Source organism: Chiloscyllium plagiosum, chromosome 50 (genome assembly GCF_004010195.1).
Source record: "Chiloscyllium plagiosum isolate BGI_BamShark_2017 chromosome 50, ASM401019v2, whole genome shotgun sequence".
Taxonomy (NCBI): domain Eukaryota; kingdom Metazoa; phylum Chordata; class Chondrichthyes; order Orectolobiformes; family Hemiscylliidae; genus Chiloscyllium; species Chiloscyllium plagiosum.
Genome location: NC_057759.1, coordinates 3,617,171 through 3,623,893, shown reverse-complemented (window position 1 = coordinate 3,623,893; position 6,723 = coordinate 3,617,171). Strand labels below are relative to the sequence as shown.

General features: G+C 42.1%; 1 long non-coding RNA gene across 1 annotated transcript in view; it reads right to left on the bottom strand.

The window, feature by feature from the left end:
• Positions 1-540: 540 nt before the first annotated feature.
• Positions 541-6,723, bottom strand: part of LOC122544655 — a 22,851-nt gene continuing 16,668 nt past the window's right edge. Inside the window, exons 2-3 of the long non-coding RNA XR_006310416.1 lie at positions 5,927-6,034; positions 541-776 (exon numbers count right to left, since the gene is read on the bottom strand). This is a non-coding gene — a long non-coding RNA (uncharacterized LOC122544655). The remainder of the gene's footprint in view (positions 777-5,926; positions 6,035-6,723) is intronic.

Here is a 6,723-nt window from a genome sequence, read left to right as displayed (position 1 = left end):
TGACTAAAGTCTGAAAGCGTTTTCAATTATTTTAGGAAGCTATGGGCATCTTTCTGAAACTTGCATTGAAATATGCAGTTAGGCCACACAGTTGAGGACAGGCTGGAAGGGGTGATTGGTCTATTCTTAGTCTTGTGAAATTGGTTCTGGCTATGTAGAAATAGTGTCATAAGGTTGAGGAGAATGGAAACCAACATTTCGGTCCGTTCCAATCAGCTATCCTAAATTAATTTAGTCCCATTTGCCTACGTTTGGCCCGTATCCCTCTAAACCCTTCTTATTCATATATCCATCCAGATGCCTTTTAAATGTTGGAACTGTACCAGTCTCCACCACTTCTACTGGAAGCTCAGTCCAAAAACGTACCATCCTCTGTGTGAAAACGTTACCCCTTAGGTTCCTTTTAATTTTTTCCACTTTCACTCTCAACCAATACCCCTCCAGTTTTGGACCTCCTCTACCCTGGGGAAAAGACATACAAAAGTTGAGCAGCCAGACAAAATGCAAAAGGAATAAAATGTTGACTCCCTGTGTGTGTGTGTGTGTGGAGGGGCGGGGGGGTGGGGGTGGGGTTGGATTCCGGGTCCAGCCTTTTTTTTTCTGCTGTTGGCATTTGGACATTTAAAATCTGCCGGTAACACCAGCATCTTCACATGTCATATTGCGCTTGTTCACCAGTGTCAGTGAAATCCTACGCATGCTCCTCATTCTCCACAGAAACATCCAGCATCCTTCTTTCCATTGACCAATGGATCCTCCTGCCAATCAGAGACAACCTGTAGTGCACAAATGCAGAAGTTCACCAGGAGCTGCAGAACATTGGTACGTGGGATTAGTTTAGTCTGAGAGTATAGTCAGCATGGACACGTTAGACTGAAAGGTCTGTTTCTGTGCTGTGTGACTCTGTAACTGTTCTGTACAGGTCTTCAAACCATTTTCTTGCCTTCCCCCAGAAACATCAATTCTTTGTTGTTCAAAAATCAGATAAACTCAGCTTTGAATATATTCAATGACCCCCTAACTGCAGGAAGACATCCCCACTTCTGAACTCAATTCCTCTTGCTAATATACTGTCTTTTAAATATCGTAACTGTACCTGCATCCACCACTACATCTGGACATTCATTCCACGACAAATCACTCTCTCTGTAAACAGAAAGAACTGGTGCTCCTCATATCTTTTAAAAATCTTTCTCCTCACACCTTCAAAATTTTCTCCCTAATCTTGAAACCTCCAACCCAGGAAAAGGACACCCACTGTTAACCTCATCACGACTCCTCATGAGTTTGTAAACCTGCATAAGGTCACCTCGCAACCTCCTATGCTCCAGTGAAATAAAGTTCCTCTAAATGTAGGTATATTCCTCTAAATGTAGGTATATTCATATGAGCCTGGTGCAGGCTCAAAAGACCAAATGGCCTCCACCTGCTCCCATTTCTCATACTATGTCCAGTACAGCAAAAGACCATTAGACATCGGAGCAGAAATTAGGCCTTTCAGCACATCAGGTTTGATCTACCATTCAATCATAGCTGATGAGTTTCTCAACACCGTTTTCCCCATAACCATCGATCCTCTTGACACTCAAGAACCTATCTATCTCAGTCTAAAATATACTCAATGACCTGGCCTCCACAGCCTCTTGTGGCAACGAATTCCATATATTCCCCACTCCTCTGCCTGAATAAGATTCTCCTTATATCCATTCTAAAAGATCTCCCTTATACTCTAAGGCTGTGGTCTCGGGTCCTAGTCTCTCCTACCAATGGAAACATCTTCCTAAGATCCACTCTATCGAGGCCGTTCTTTATTCTATAAGTTTTAATTAGATCCCTCCTGAGTGTGGGCCTGTTAATAAGCATGAACAGACCCTTCCGGATGAGGTACAGCAGGGATTAGGTTCAGCAAAGTGAGAATGGAGGGAGTGTGTATGGGATGGAGATTTTCAGCTTTTAGTAAATGTGAGAGGAAAGAAAGTTTGATTATAAATAGAATTGATCAGATGGGCTGATGGGCGGAGGAGTGGCAGATGCAGTTTCATTTAGATAAATATGAGGTGTTGTAGTTTGGTAAGGCAAATCAGGGCAGGATTTACACAGTTAATGGGGAATGTCACAGAACAAAGCGACATTGCAGTGCAGCTTCATATTTCCTTGTACGTGGAGTCGCAGTTAGACAGGATAGTGGAGAAAGCGTTTGGAATGTTTGCCTTTATTGGACAGTGCATTCAGTACAGGAGTTGGGATGTCATGTTGCGGCTGTACAGATTTTGATTGGGCCACATTTGGAATACTGCATTCAATTCTGGTCTTCCTGCTGCAAGAAAGATGTTGCAAAACATTGAAAGGGTTCAACAAAAGATGTACAAGGCTGTTGCCAGCATTGGAAACTTTAAGCTACAGGGAGAAGCTGAATAGGCTGGGAGTGTTTTCCTTGGAGCGTTGGAGGCTGAGGGGTGAACTTATTGAAGATCATAATGGGCCACCTTATTGAAGTTCATAAGGGGCAGGGATAGGGTGAATAACCACGATCAGTGTAGGGGAGTCCAAAACTAGAAGCATAGGTTTGAGGTGTGAGCGGAAAGATCTAAAAGGAACCTGAGGGTGGTGCATATATGGAACAAACTGCCAGAGGAAGTGGTGGAGGCTGGTACAATTGTAACATTTTAAATGACATCTGGATGAGTACAGGAGCAGGAAGGGATTAGAGGGATTTGGGCCAAATGCTGGCAAATGATACTATCTGGTTGGCACAGACGAGTTGGACAAAAGGGTCTGTATCTGTGCTGTCTGACTAATGTGTTTGGTAAAAGAAGTGTTGTGGTAAACATTGGACTTTCAGAGCAGCTTTCAAAGATGCTTTGCCCTTACTGGGAGCAAAAGAAGTTACAGTGAAATATTTCGTTTGTGAGACAGCAACTGAGTGCGTGAGTAGATCTGGGATTTTTGTGAAAAGTGGGAATTCATTGCATTGTAGGGATGAAGTGCATTAAGGTTTAGCGGTAGTAAGTGAAGTGTTACGTGGGTATTTGTTTTCAACTGCTCATTTGTTTCAGCCTCGGACATTGTAACTTGTATCGTTAGAAGCGTTATGATTTTCAATACTACAGGTATTGTTTCATCAGCATTGTAAAGTTTACAGGCAGCAGCGGGAGATGGGCTGTATTCACTAGAAATTATTTAAGCAGTTAGGTAACTCAAAAAGGGGAGGGCAAGTTGGGACTTGTCTTTCGATTTGCAGACGGTGGGAGATTCTGGGCACTGTGACCCAGAGCAAACAACTGCGGTAAATCATAGAAGCACGACAGTGCAGGATCAGGCCATTCAGCCCATCAGGTCCACACTGACCCTTATGAAGAACATGCCAATCTGACCCAACTCCAACTTCTCCCACCTTATCCACTTGTTTCTGCTGGTGAGTGAGACTGGACTAGGAGACATTGGCCTCAAGGTTAGGGGGAATAGATTTAGCACAGAGATGGGAGGAACTGCTTTTCCCAGACAGCAGTGAATCTATGGAATTCTCTGCCCAAGTAAGCAATAGAGGCAGCTTCATTAAGTAGATTCAAGACACAGTTGGATGGGTTTTTGCATGGTAGGAGAATTAAGGGCAGTCAGGATATTGCAGCATAATGAGATTATGGATAGATCAGCCACAATTTTAATGAATGGCCGAGCAGGCTCAAGAGGCCAAATGGCTTACTCCTGCTTCGATTACTATGAAACTATAACCCTGCATTTCCCACGGCTAACCCACCTAACCTGCACATCCCTGGGCAGTGTGGCAATTTAGTTATGGCCAATCCAAATCAAGGCAGGTGAGCAAGTAGTGATGTGGAAAATAAATGTCAGAGAACGACAGACAGAGACAAGGAGAATAAATGTGCTTGCGATCGAAGCTGGATTAAAAAAAAATCACAAAAATTGGAACTAAAAGCTGTGGTGGCTGAACGTGTACTGCATCGTAACAAAAGTGAATGAATTGGACTGCACACATTAAAGAGAATTATGCTCTGACACCCCTTACAGAGACGTGGCTTCAGGATGACAAGGACTGAATCCTGAATATCGAGGGGGTATGTGGCATTCAAATCGAATGGGAAGCTAAGTTAACGTAGAGGGTAGGCATTGCTAATCAAAGCATTGATAACATGGTAGTCTGGTGTCAGCCCAGATTCAGGTCCTGTTTTCTCTGTCCTCTGTTGATCTCCCTGGTCCCACAGAGTAAGATGTTGTCTATTCTCAGCTGTGCTGGATTTCTGCTGAAGCTTTGACCCCCCGTTACACCTTGCAGAACAATAAAACAGTAAATCAGTCGATCAAGGCCCAACCCACAATCTCCCAGCCTGTCAACCATCCAGACACAGTGCTATCATAGCAGGGAATAAAACAAGAAAAATGAAACAAAATAAATGCACAATTGGTGTTTGTGGTTAATATTTGTTCATTAGAAAGTAAACCAGAAATCAGGCTCTATTATAGTGCCCTACTTGAGGAATTCTCTCTCCCTTACATCTAAATATTAGTACCTTGCTCTGATTTATCACAATATTTAAGTCAACAGAAATAAAGCATCTGTTATCAAATAGATAGAGATGTACAGCACAGAAATAAACTTCTCAATCCAACACATCCATGCTGACAAGATATCCGATGCAAACTAGTTCCATTTACCAGCATTTGGCCCATATTCCTTCAAACCCTTCCTATTCATTTACTCATCCAGATACTGTTGTAATTGTATCAGCCTCCACCAATTCCTCTGGCAGCTCATTCCATACATGCACCATCCTCTGCATGAAAGATTTGACCTTGAGGTCCCTTCCAAATCTTTCCCCTGACATTCTAAACTGATTCCCTCTGGATTTTGCACCCTCCCCCCCGAGGAAAAAGAGCTTTCCTATTTATCCTATCCATGCCCCTCAGGATTTTATAAACCCCTATAAGGTCACCCCTCAGCCTCTGCTCCAGCGTATTCAGCCTCTCCCTGTAGGTCAAATCCTCTAACCCTGGCAACATCTTTGTAAATCTTCTGAATTGAGTTTATTGTCATGTGTAGCCAGGCACTGTGAAAAGTTGTCTTGTGAGCAATACAGGCAAATCACAGTTAAATAGCATAGATAAGTAAATAATATATAAACAGCAGCAAAACAAAAACACAGGTACATGCAAATGTTAAAAGTTTGAGTTCATTCAGTATTCTAAAAACAATAGAGTAGAAACTGTTTCACAACCAACTGGTGCGTGTGTTCAGGCTCCTGTACCTTCTCCCCATTGGTAGAGGTTGTAGAAAAGCATTGCCAGGGTGGGATGGATCTTTGAGAATGCTGGTGGCTTTTCTTTGACAGCAGGCTTGGTAGATGGATTCCATAGATGGGAGGTTAGCCTTTGTGATTGTCCAGGCAGAGTTCACCATTCTCTGTAACCGTCTCAGATCTTGATTGGTACAGTTATTTCCACCCCCCCACCCCATACCAGGTAGTGATACATCCAGACAAAACACTCTCGAGTAGCGCACCTATAAAAGTTGGCAAAGGTATTCATCATCATGCCAAATTTTCTCAGCTTTATTCTTTTCTGAACACTTTTAAGTTTTACAACATCTTTCCTAAGCTATAGCAGGGAGACCAGGATCAAATGTACTGACCAATAAAGGCAAACATACCAAACACCAACTTCACTATTTGGTTTACCTGTGACTCCACTTTCAAGATACTATGACTCTACGATTGTGAATGATAACATTTATTGGAAATGGGGTGATAGGAATTGAGATTGGAGAGTGATAAAAAAAATTATAATTGCTTGGTGGTATTTCACCCTTGCTTTGAAAAATTATCATTGGAAATTGAGCTCAATGTGTGTCTAATTCAGACCGCTTTGTGACAGCTAAAGTATATTCTTCAGTCTGACTGTGATAATATACCTGCTGTTTGTTAGAAGGAATTGATCACACTTGGCTTCGTACCGAGGGGATGTTACATTGTCTTGGTCCTTCAAGTAATTGTCTGGAGGAAGAGAGAAGAGTCATCTCCTGCAAATCAACATTGAAAGGTTTGATACTGTCAAACTCACTTAATGTAACATTCATTTTATAATCATTAGGCTGTGTTTCTTTCAGGCCAGCAATTCAAACAGAACTGCAGGTCTGACTCCATTCTTGGCCCGAGTTGCTTTTTGTCTGGTGATTGTAGCAAAAGAACTCTACACCAATTCACTGAGAAACAGATACTAACCAACACCACTACAGCTTCACAAATGGGACTTCTCAATGCAAGTGCGTGTCTGGATAGGAGAGTTTACTTATCAATCCATACCTGTTAGTTCCTGCTAGGTGAATGTGTGAGTACAGTTTTCAACATGTACCTGTTAGTTTCTGGTCTGTGAATATCGGAGTGTAGTTATCAAACTGTACCTGTCAGTATAAGCTGTGCGAATGTATGAATGAATGTAGTTATTAATCTGTCCCTGTCACTCTCTGGTAAATACATTTTGACATTGCAGAGACTGATAGGGACTGATTGATAACTACACTCATGTATTCACATCGCATAAACTGACAGGTATAGATTGATAACAGAACTCGCACATCCCCATCAGAGAAACACATAGGGACCAATTCTATTTATTTAAAATGTATAAAATGTATTTATCAACCAGTCCCTGCCAGTTTCTACTATGTGGATATGAGTTCAGTTATCAATCTATACCTGTCAGTTTATG